Below are 12,554 nucleotides of genomic sequence, written 5' to 3' on the forward strand. Positions count from 1 at the left end.
TGTATTGAGTTTATAGAAAACAAATAGAAAAAATATTTTGATACTTCAATGATACAATATCATCTATGCATCTACAGCATCAGTCTCAGTTTCTAGCAAAAGTGCTGATATATTCATCCATATCTAAGGTACTTCTCATGGGCCAATATCACTAAATGAGTCTTTCTTTGGTGTAACATACAGCGACAAAAAGGGGTCAGAACCCGTGACAGAGTTGAAAAGGAACTCTCACATGATGCTGAGGACACCCCAATGAGAAGGGCAGTTACATACAATTTATGTAGCTCTGGAAATGCATCTTTGTAGCTTTGCAAGTGTTTACACAAAGTTGACAGGTCTGTTTCACCAGGAAATTGTGCATTGTGTGGCCCACTGTGGAATACACAACACTGTCATCTAGTTGTGTATTCAGTGTTCTTCTCTTGGAAGGGTGTAAATCACCACATGTCTGAAACTCATCTCTGCAAATTGCCTTTAGGGACTCCAAGGATGCACTGACACCCTCACCAGCTTTACATGTCCACTGTCTGAGACTGGAGAATAGCATTGGCTGGATTCAGGACACCAAGTACTCGGACTAGAAATTTCCCTGTTTCAAAAAAATTGTGCCTTTTGATTTGGATTAAAAGGCCTGCTGCCTCAGTGCTCAGATCAGTGGTGGCAAAATCATCCTCTGCAATGTTTGAGAGAATGCTGAGAAGAATGTCTTCATTCTCAATAATGCACCTTGTCACATCATAATGACTTGTCCATTGAATTTCCAATAATCGTTTAAGACAAGGACCATCATACTTCTCAGCCATGTAGTAGTGATGGAAAAAGTTGTATAGAGAACTGAAAATCAAAAAACTTTTTCCCACATGGATCACACTGGATGGCATGCACAACTGCTAAATGTAGCTGGTGGTTATAACAATGTAAGGTATATACCGATCAAGCTTGTTTTGCAGTAGGGCTTGTACACCGCTTGTACACCGCTCGTGCCCCACTCATCACTGAGGCACCATCATAGCACTGACTAACTATGTTGTCAGCACTGTAGCCAGCAGCTGAGAGATGGCTCAATATTTGAGTGGAAATGTATTCAGCGTCTAGTTGATGCAACTCAAGCAACCCAATCAAATGCTCCCCTGGCAAGGAATTGCACACAAACCTAATCATTACAGACAAGTTTTCCACATTACACTTGTCTCGTGTCCCATCAATTTTTTTTAAGGCAGCATCTGTGTATCTGCACTTAATCTCAGAAAGCACCATATCAGTCAGTGTTTCAATGATTTAGTTCTGAATGTCCTTAGTATACTTTGTATACATGTTTTGGTATACCCTTTACTATATCAGCCAGAAATTGATCCTTTTCTAAGGTGTATTCAAACAAGTTAAGGAAGAGGCCTGCAGATGTATCATTGTTTGACGTTTCTGTGATTTGATTGAGGGAGGTGGAGGGAGACGTCCTTACAGGCACCAGCAATCTCTGCACTGCGCGCAAATACTGCTGCGTGTTAATGCTGTCGCTCGTGTCGTGTCTGTCAGAATCTGCTGCTCCGATACTGAGGCAAGTGGTGAGTCTGGACTGCAGTTGCTTTCAGCCAATAAAAATAAATAAATAAATAAACTGAAATTTTCTGGTGTTATTTTTTGATTGGTTGTGGCAGTCTACAGCCCTCCCTCAAACTTCTCAACACACAGGCCGCCTAAGATTTATTTTAACCAATGCACAAATCGTAAAAAATAAAAGAATGCTGTCTTGGCCTAAATTCTGATTGGGTGGGCAAGACAGACATTTGGGTGGGCTCTGCCCACCCCTGCCCATGCCTAGATCCGGCCCTGCAAGCGACTTGCATTTTTCACAATAAATATTTTCAAAACTTTACAAAATGTATATATTAGAGCATAATGGCAGTTTCCTCCAAGGATAAATATATGTATTTATCATAGTTCTGATTTAATGAAAATAATAATTATCAGGACGTGGTGCTGGTGAAATGGATGTAGCCTACATTCATAACAAGATCTGTATTGAGCACTGTCCACGAAATAAATAGAAAACAAATAAAAACTTAAAATGAAAATAATGACTGATGGGTATAAACACGGTTATATCCATTTGTTGTTGTTGTTGTTGTTCTTTTAACATACATATATATATATAATATTTTGTATTTCGGGGTGTAGTTACCATGTTCTGGGTCCCTCCAACGTATCCTAACGCTATATTATCTGTCTCTTTATTGGGTGTCACTTAGCCGGACACTCTTCTCTTGTTGGAAATAAATCTTCATTCATGTCTTCACGAACACATTCACTGACATCTGATTCTTTGGGGTGAAATACATTCAAAACTTAGACGTAACTGTTTATCACACATAACGAATCCTATGTTACGTGTTAGGCTTTATATTTCTGAGTCGCCAGGAATACACTGATTTTACTGTTTTTCAAATACCCGTATATTTTTTTCTTACAAAAATGACAGACCCTATGAGCAAAATCCATAATGGGTGATAAGAAAGCAATAAAGGATGTTATATTACCCTATGCTTAGGAAATGATCTGCTATGAAGTTGAAATGTATGTGTAATGATGAATTAAAGTTGCAGCACATAGCGATACGGGTAGTCTACTCCCTGCGGGCCACAGCACTTCCACTGTACCGGCACATGCTTACTGTTCAAAGGGTTAAGGCAACTCCGTAACAACTGCAAACAATATTAATTTAAACCATAAGACAACTAACAGTCTCGTATCTAAACACGCTGTGACTGTGTTGCCTCTGATATTGCTGCTTCATCCCTACATGAGCTCCTACGAGGCTCCCGGGCCACGCGGCGCTCACACGGGGTGGAGTCTAGTCCGGAAGAAGGTGCGTGTTTCCGGTCGAGTCCTATAAATATGTTTCCGGTTCCGTTTGCGGATGAGAGCGCGGCGGTGCGGGAGACGAGCGGCAGGCCGGGGAAGCGCCCGAGAGGATCTGTTTCATCTCGGTAACTCAAGATTGCTTGTTTTGATGTGTTATGTGAGGCTGTGAGCCTGTGTCTGGTACAGTAGTGTGGAGGGGTTTTGGCGCTGTGAGCAGGTCGTGTGTTTGTGCACTGAGGTCACTGGGCCCAGCTGCCACAGTCATCTGAACCACCGAACCGGGTTTGAGACTCGGTTCATGGTCGCGTAACGAGAGGCATTGTGGGATAGTGTAGTTTTGATATGCTACAGCAAAATTAAATCCATTGAAAATAATTGAAAATGAAACCTGACACATTACATTGTTTGTATATCTACCAAAATTCGGGGTATTTACATTTTTTAAGTTTGACATACTGCCGTAAAATACAATTATATTACTTGAAACAAATTAGTAAATTAATTACAAGTGTAAATAGATGCATTCAACATGTTTGTCTATGTATAGTAATATATTTTGTATGATTTTAAGCATATAATGTCTGACATGGGTGACAGTAGTCAGCATTGATTTGTATACATCACCTGTTCACATTATTAATTTATTTAACTATCTATTTATTGGGAGACATCATAATCCTGGGTGATTTATAGAATGCCAGAGTATTACAAAAGTGTAATAGTACAGTACATTACAAATCAAGCATAATACAGTTAGTTTCAAAATTACAGAAGTGCAGGAAAAATGCACAGTTAATATACAAGTCATACCTCCTAGTTCTAATACTGTAACTAACAAGTGCAGACAAGATGTGCTAAAGTCATAGGTAAGAGCTAAAGTAAAGAGGTAAACCAGGGGCATAGGGGAAAAACACAGGTATATAAAAGATATATATATATATATATACACTCACCTAAAGGATTATTAGGAACACCATACTAATACTGTGTTTGACCCCCTTTCGCCTTCAGAACTGCCTTAATTCTACGTGGCATTGATTCAACAAGGTGCTGAAAGCATTCTTTAGAAATGTTGGCCCATATTGATAGGATAGCATCTTGCAGTTGATGGAGATTTGTGGGATGCACATCCAGGGCACGAAGCTCCCGTTCCACCACATCCCAAAGATGCTCTATTGGGTTGAGATCTGGTGACTGTGGGGGCCAGTTTAGTACAGTGAACTCATTGTCATGTTCAAGAAACCAATTTGAAATGATTCGACCTTTGTGACATGGTGCATTATCCTGCTGGAAGTAGCCATCAGAGGATGGGTACATGGTGGTCATAAAGGGATGGACATGGTCAGAAACAATACTCAGGTAGGCCGTGGCATTTAAACGATGCCCAATTGGCACTAAGGGGCCTAAAGTGTGCCAAGAAAACATCCCCCACACCATTACACCACCACCACCACCAGCCTGCACAGTGGTAACAAGGCATGATGGATCCATGTTCTCATTCTGTTTACGCCAAACTCTGACTCTACCATCTGAATGTCTCAACAGAAATCGAGACTCATCAGACCAGGCAACATTTTTCCAGTCTTCAACTGTCCAATTTTGGTGAGCTTGTGCAAATAGTAGCCTCTTTTTCCTATTTGTAGTGGAGATGAGTGGTACCCGGTGGGGTCTTCTGCTGTTGTAGCCCATCCGCCTCAAGGTTGTACGTGTTGTGGCTTCACAAATGCTTTGCTGCATACCTCGGTTGTAACGAGTGGTTATTTCAGTCAAAGCTGCTCTTCTATCAGCTTGAATCAGTCGGCCCATTCTCCTCTGACCTCTAGCATCAACAAGGCATTTTCGCCCACAGGACTGCCGCATACTGGATGTTTTTCCCTTTTCACACCATTCTTTGTAAACCCTAGAAATGGTTGTGCGTGAAAATCCCAGTAACTGAGCAGATTGTGAAATACTCAGACCGGCCCGTCTGGCACCAACAACCATGCCACGCTCAAAATTGCTTAAATCACCTTTCTTTCCCATTCAGACATTCAGTTTGGAGTTCAGGAGATTGTCTTGACCAGGACCACACCCCTAAATGCATTGAAGCAACTGCCATGTGATTGGTTGGTTAGATAATTGCATTAATGAGAAATTGAACAGGTGTTCCTAATAATCCTTTAGGTGAGTGTATATATATATATATTTAAAGTGCAAAATCTTAACTCATAATTGCTTTAATTACTGACCAGATCCGTTTTTGCATTACGGTCACAAGTTCTTGGTCAAAGTTGGCTTAACCTGGTCGTGTTGTGGTCGAAACACGAAAATGCACCCTTGGATGAGAATGTTCATGGCCGTGTAACAAGAGGCATTGTGGGATAGAGTGGGGTCTTGCCATATGCTGCAGCAAATGTTACACCAAGGAAAAAACGTTTGGTGTCCATTAATAACTAAGTGATCCAAGGATCCTATCCAGTCTGATTTTAAATATTCCCAAATTTTCAGCTTCAACCACATCGCTGGGGAGTTTGTTCAGATTGTGACGCCTCTCTGTGTGAAGAAGTGTCTCCTGTTTTCTGTCTTGCCTTGAAGCCCAATTTCCATTTGTGTCCCCGGGTGCGTGTGTCCCTGCTGATCTGGAAAAGCTCCTCTGGTTTGATGTGGTTGATGCCTTTCATGATTTTGAAGACATGAATCAAGTCCCCACGTAGTCTCCTCTGTTCCAGGGTGAAAAGGTTCAGTTCTCCCACATGTAAATATTTTAATGAAATGAAAGGGTGCTGATCTGAAAAGAGACAGCCAAAATGTTGCAATGGACAAATTGGTTTAATTTATCATTACATTTATTGTTTTATTAGTAAGTACTTTCGATTGTCCTAGGACTTTAAACTAGAGTTTCTGTTTTATCTGGTATCAATTTCAGAAGAAATAATAATTGCTGAATAAAGTCCTATTATCTAGTGACCCCCACACATACAGCCCATTGCGGTCAAGTTCTCTGAAAATGAGACCAGGTTGATACGCAAGATACCACAATACTATACTAATACTAATACTATACTAATAATTCAGATTAGCGGTGAGGTTGATCTGCATGAATTGACCTTGAGGCCGTTTTGTTCAAATAGGATATATGTTTATTAATAAAATGTAAATGGACAACATGTAATTGTAATGATAGTAGGGAGAAATGCAGGGTGGATAGGATTAAAAGAGAGAGAGATAGATATCTATCTATTACTCAAGTTTGACTCGAGACACAAAACATGTAAAATAAAATAAAAATATATAACACTACTCGTTCCTACACTTAGAGCCCAGAGTTCAGTAGCGGGGAGGCCTGGTAGACGGCGTCAACTTGAGGACTTGGTTGCCAAGCTTCCAGGTTGTTTGGTAGAGAAGTTCTGGTCCGGATTCCTTCCTGGGTTTCCACTTCGGTGTCTTCCAATCTTCCTGGGTTCCTCTCCAAATTGCTAGTTTCTATCCATGGTTTTTATATGTTTTAGACAAAGAGATTCTAATCTTTGTCTCTCCAATTTCTGATTGGTTAGTTTGAGTGTTGTAAAATTCAGATGTCCTGTTGCTGGTCTATCGGTGCCCCCTTTTGCTAAAATGTGTATTGGAAAGTAGTAATAGTATTTTCATGGATAACTTTCCGAGTAGAAGTATGGTGGAGTTAGTATTCGCATTTTTGAGATCCTTAAGTTATCCTTTTAAATTTGATTTTAAACAAGGTGGCATGTTTTGACATCGTAAAGGTTTACCTTTTAGTTTCAAGCTGCTGTAGCTGTTTAACTGTTTTGGATTGTGTTATCATTTGGAATACCCCTTTTGGACCTCAGACATATACGGACCACCTGCCTAATATTGTGTAGATCCCCCTTTTGCCAACAAAACAACTCTGACCCGTCGAGGCATGGACTCCACTAGACCTCTGAAGGTGTGCTGTGGTATCTGGCACCAAGACGTTAGCAGCAGATCCTTTAAGTCCTGTAAGTTGCGAGGTGGGGCCTCCATGGATCGGACTTGTTTGTCCAGCACATCCCACAGATTCTCGATTGGATTGAGATCTGGGGAATTTGGAGTCCAAGTCAACACCTTGAACTCGTGATTCATCAGACCAGGCCACCTTCTTCCATTGCTCCGTGGTCCAGTTCTGATGCTCACGTGCCCATTGTAGGCGCTTTCGGCAGTGGACAGGGGTCAGCATGGGCACCCTGACTGGTCTGCGGCTACGCAGCCCCATACGCAACAAACTGCGATGCACTGTGTGTTCTGACACCTTTCTATCAGAACCAGCATTCACTTTTTCAGCAATTTGAGCTACAGTAGCTCGTCTGTTGGATCAGACCACACGGGCCAGCCTTCGCTCCCCACGTGCATCAATGAGCCTTGGCCGCCCATGACCCTGTCGCCGGTTCACCGCTTTTCCTTCCTTGGACCACTTTTGATAGGTACTGACCACTGCAGACTGGGAACACCCCACAAGAGCTGCAGTTTTGGAGATGCTCTGACCCAGTCGTCTAGCCATCACAATTTGGCCCTTGTCAAAGTCGCTCAGATCCTTACGCTGCCCATTTTTCCTGCTTCTAACACATCAACTTTGAGGACAAAATGTTCACTTGCTGCCTAATATATCCCACCCACTGACAGGTGCCATGATAACGAGATTATCACCTGTCAGTGGTCATAATGTTATGGCTGATTGGTGTACGTGCTAGGCAGGGTTTCAATCTCAGTAAATTGTAATTGTTGAATTTAAAAAGAATGTCTGTTTGTATCCATTTAAGGGCTGTCACAGTGCCCTCCTTCTCTTGGGCACTAGGTGTCTTCTTGTCCTCTTAAGAGCGAGTGCCTCTGTTAAATTGTAGCATTATGGTTTGTTTAGTCCATTATTTAGGAGATAGATTGAAGTAAAAATTGTGGGAACTAGTCGTCTTTTATATAGTCGTTCGTTTGGTTGAATGCCTTTTCAATCGAGACTAAACATGAAGTGGATGTGTTTTAATATTGTTTGGCTTTTGTTGTCACTGTTACTTTAGTTTTGAATGGAGTTGGAGTGCCATGGTCCAGTGTCCTGTTTGATTATTAAGGGGGACGACGACGACACGGTATTAAACTGGTAATTTTTGATGTTTTGCTACTAAATATGAAATCATTCATTCTTTGTTTCTAAGGTTTTAGTTGGTATGCTTGCAGATGAGACAGGGTTGTGCAGGGTGTCAAATGGCTTGTCTGGTGAGCCTCATCTTACTCTCTGTCCCCTTGATGGCTGTCCTTCTTGCATTCCAATGGTGTCTGGAGAGGGGTGCTTTGTTGTTTAGCCATCTGTCCCAGAGATGAATGTTTCTAAGATCCTCTTTGATTTGTGGGGCTGGCTTCTGCTGGGATGTGGTGGTCGTGGTCAGCACCTCTGCAGTTGGGTGTCTTGCCTGCCTGTAACCTCTTTGATCTGTGGCAGAGGAGTGAACTATTTGCAGTTTTTTCTTTTTGTATTGGGTTGCTGGGAATTGAGATTTCTCCAGAAAAATGTTAGAATTGTATATATGATTTACACCAAGTTTGAGTGTGTATTATAGTGTGTTGAGACCGAGAAGCGGCGATGGCAGAGGGAGGAAGGGCGAAGCGTGCGGCCAGTATTTTGTGTACTGATTGGGTGCAGGAGAGGGACGTGAGGTGCCGTGGTGCTGGAGGGGTATCTTGGTGCAGCTTCTCAGAGTCACCGTGGTGTTGACCTTGATGTGAGCATTTTGTTCGGTGGACTGCGGTGTAGGCTACAGTGGAGTGTGGACTGCGCACACGCGTTCTGCAAGAGTGTGCGCAGTTCGCACTCTGCTGTATCCTACACCGCAGTACCCCGAATAAAATAAAAATAATAGTGACGGTTCTGGGTGCTGAAAAAAACTGTTTATGACTACAAACTGATGGATGTGATGGTGGGTGATGGGCAATCTAACGTGCATATTATGTTATTTTTAAATGATATTCATGACTTCCAGCAAAGCAGCTCCAGAGTTGGCACCTGCGTGACTTCATGGCATATTTCTCAATCTCTGATTTCTGTTACATAGAATAAGATGGACATGAAAAACTCACTGCACAGAATATGTTTCTATTAACAGAATAAGCTGAGTTTCAAAAACAGAAATAAGCTTGACAACATCGTATAGCTTTGTCAGAAGATGACGTGTTTCTTTTCACACAGTCAGATCTTCATCTAGTGAGGGTCATTCAGAAGGCACAGGCTGCTTTATCAGATCCCCAGCACCCTCTCCATGGATTCAGCTGCTCCTATCATGGCTCAGGTTTAGCTTTCCTATGTGTAGAACTGATAGGTTCAGGAACTCATGTGTCCATGTGTCAGCTATTGTTTAAACTCATCTGAGTATTGTTTCCTTGGCTACCTGTAGTGATTGATTGTGCTCTGACTGCACTTTATGATGATCATGCTGATGTTGTGGTATTTATTGGTTTCTAATGTCCTGGTATGTTACAAGTGGTTGAACATGCATGTTTTATGGTTTACTGCCAGCAAAACAAATTGCCTCTTGGGGACATTACTTATTCTATTCTACTGGGTTTGTGCTTGCAGACTTGTATTTATGGCTAATATTGTTTTTGTTTCAGGTGACTGAGGCGTGCAGATCAGGAGCTGATGTGACACAAAAAGTGCCTGCTGCTGGCTGTGAAATAAAGTCGTGTGGTGCTGTAGTTATTGGTGGAGCAGCCCAGTGGAGTGGGAGATGGTAGTAGGTTCAGGTTAACAGGTTAGAAAAATTCCACCCCAGAGAAAAGAATAGTTTCAATGAAAGTATTGGCGGACATTCAACCAGTCCACTGTAGGTCAAAGGGGAGAGTTCAGGGGTTAAAGGTCAAAATAGTTGAGCCAGAGAACTCATTGCAGGGGAAGGATACCAGTTAATTGTGATGAGGCAGGGTCTCAGACAGACACAAACAAAAGTCAAATACTTTTTATTGACCACTTTAATTCAAATCAGTACCATGCTGCTCCACATCATCCCCACCTGAAATACAGGAGAAAACCATCAGTCACATTGTAACACCCCTCAGCCATTGCCAATACACTAACCCCTGTCTCTGCCCTGCCACCCTCACCCAGACCTGGCTCAGTCACGCACCGCCACAGCAACCTGAGGGAGGAAATACAACCTGTCAATTTACCACCAACACACGAAGATAAACAATACACCATGGTAGTGACACCTGCACTAATAGCCAGGTCCAGTGTGCACTACAGCTCCAGCATGAGTCCAGCTGTTGTCCATGGGCACTGTGCTTCCCTCGTCCTCCACACATCCAGAAGAGACCAATACAGAGGCCACTTAGAGCAGGGATTCCCTACCCTGCTGGGTTTTGTGTTCCAACCAAGCTCTCAATTAATTAACTGAACTAATAATGATTTAAAACAGGTTCAGTATAGAATTGTATGAATAACTTCTTAAAGAACCAACTCTTTTATTACAAAATTTAAAAAGTCTAAGCAGATTGTAACAAATTAAGATTCAATTAAGTCATTGAGAGCTCGGTTGGAACAAAAAACAGCAGGATAGGGGCTCCCACAGGACCAGGGCTGGAAATACTGGTTTAGAGGACAGAGAGGTGGAGGAGAGAAGAGTCCAGTCAGCTGCAACCTCTCAAGCCTGGCTGGTCTGCACCACTGCTCTGTTTATCCACCTATGAAGAGATACCTGGTCAAGAGGGACAGAACAATCCAGCTATAGATCAGGAATCTGGACTCATTAACAAACCATAGCAACCTGTAACTACTGATCCTGTCTACATTTACATATTTACGGACCTATCAAACAGATTTCTGCCTCAGGAGGGTCCCACTGCTTGGTCAGAGCACGTCCCCGGCACAGCACACTCTACATGGGAGAACACCACACACAAGGGGCTTTATTTGTTACACTAAAACAAACAACTACACAACTGTTTCCAAACTTGAATCCAGAAATATTAAAGGTGTGAAAACCTGACCACATCCACCGAGTGGTCGAGAACACTTCACAGTAGGCTACTCTACTACTCGGTACAACAGTTTTTTCTTTTTGTACTTTGAGCCACTTGATGGAAGGCTCTGTGAAGCATCAGAGAACAACATGAAGAGTGCTGCACATTAAAAGTGGAACTGCCTTGGTTCTCTGTCCTGCAGTTAAAAGGTTTTGGTGTAAAGACTGAACAATTGAATATCAGAAGATATGATGAAATACAGCCATTGACTGGAACAAATGAACACTATTCACTCTATGACTATTTCTCACTCTGTTCTATTTACTCAAAAAAATCAAAACACACCAGGAGATTAAGAAGCAATTTTCATACTGTGAATATTCATATATTAAGAAAACTATGAAAAACCTTAAAACAACAGGTACAGTGAGGGAAAAAAGTATTTGATCCCCTGCTGATTTTGTACGTTTGCCCACTGACAAAGAAATGATCAGTCTATAATTTTAATGGTAGATGTATTTTAACAGTGTGAGACAGAATAACAACAAAAAAATCCAGAAAAACGCATTTCAAAAAAGTTATACATTGATTTGCATGTTAATGAGGGAAATAAGTATTTGACCCCTTCGACTTAGTACTTGGTGGCAAAACCCTCGTTGGCAATCACAGAGGTCAGACGTTTCTTGTAGTTGGCCACCAGGTTTGCACACATCTCAGGAGGGATTTTGTCCCACTCCTCTTTGCAGATCCTCTCCAAGTCATTAAGGTTTCGAGGCTGACGTTTGGCAACTCGAACCTTCAGCTCCCTCCACAGATTTTCTATGGGATTAAGGTCTGGAGACTGGCTAGGCCAATCCAGGACCTTAATGTGCTTCTTCTTGAGCCACTCCTTTGTTGCCTTGGCTGTATGTTTGACCCATTTTCAATGCCCTGGCTGAGGGAAGGAGGTTCTCACCCAAGATTTGACGGTACATGGCCCCGTCCATCGTCCCTTTGATGCGGTGCAGTTGTCCTGTCCCCTTAGCAGAAAAACAACCCCAAAGCATAATGTTTCCACCTCCATGTTTGACGGTGGGGATGGTGTTCTTGGGGTCATTCCTCCTCCTCCAAACATGGCGAGTGGAGTTGATGCCAAAGAGCTCGATTTTGGTCTCATCTGACCACAACACTTTCACCCAGTTCTCCTCTGAATCATTCAGATGTTCATTGGCAAACTTCAGACGGGCCTGTACATGTGCTTTCTTGAGCAGGGGGACCTTGCGGGCGCTGCAGGATTTCAGTCCTTCACGGCGTAGTGTGTTACCAATTGTTTTCTTGGTAACTATGGTCCCAGCTGCCTTGAGATCATTAACAAGATCCTCCTGTGTAGTTCTGGGCTGATTCCTCACCGTTCTCATGATCATTGAAACTCCACGAGGTGAGATCTTGCATGGAGCCCCAGACCGAGGGAGACTGACAGTTATTTTGTGTTTCTTCCATTTGCGAATAATCGCACCAACTGTTGTCATCTTCTCACCAAGCTGCTTGGCGATGGTCTTGTAGCCCATTCCGGCCTTGTGTAGGTCTACAATCTTGTCCCTGACATCCTTGGACAGCTCTTTGGTCTTGGCCATGGTAGAGAGTTTGGAATCTGATTGATTGATTGCTTCTGTGGACAGGTGTCTTTTATACAGGTAACGAGCTGAGATTAGGAGCACTCCCTTTAAGAGAGTGCTCCTAATCTCAGCTCGTTTCCTGTA

Source organism: Amia ocellicauda, chromosome 9, assembly GCF_036373705.1.
Source record: "Amia ocellicauda isolate fAmiCal2 chromosome 9, fAmiCal2.hap1, whole genome shotgun sequence".
NCBI classification, from domain to species: Eukaryota; Metazoa; Chordata; class Actinopteri; order Amiiformes; family Amiidae; genus Amia; species Amia ocellicauda.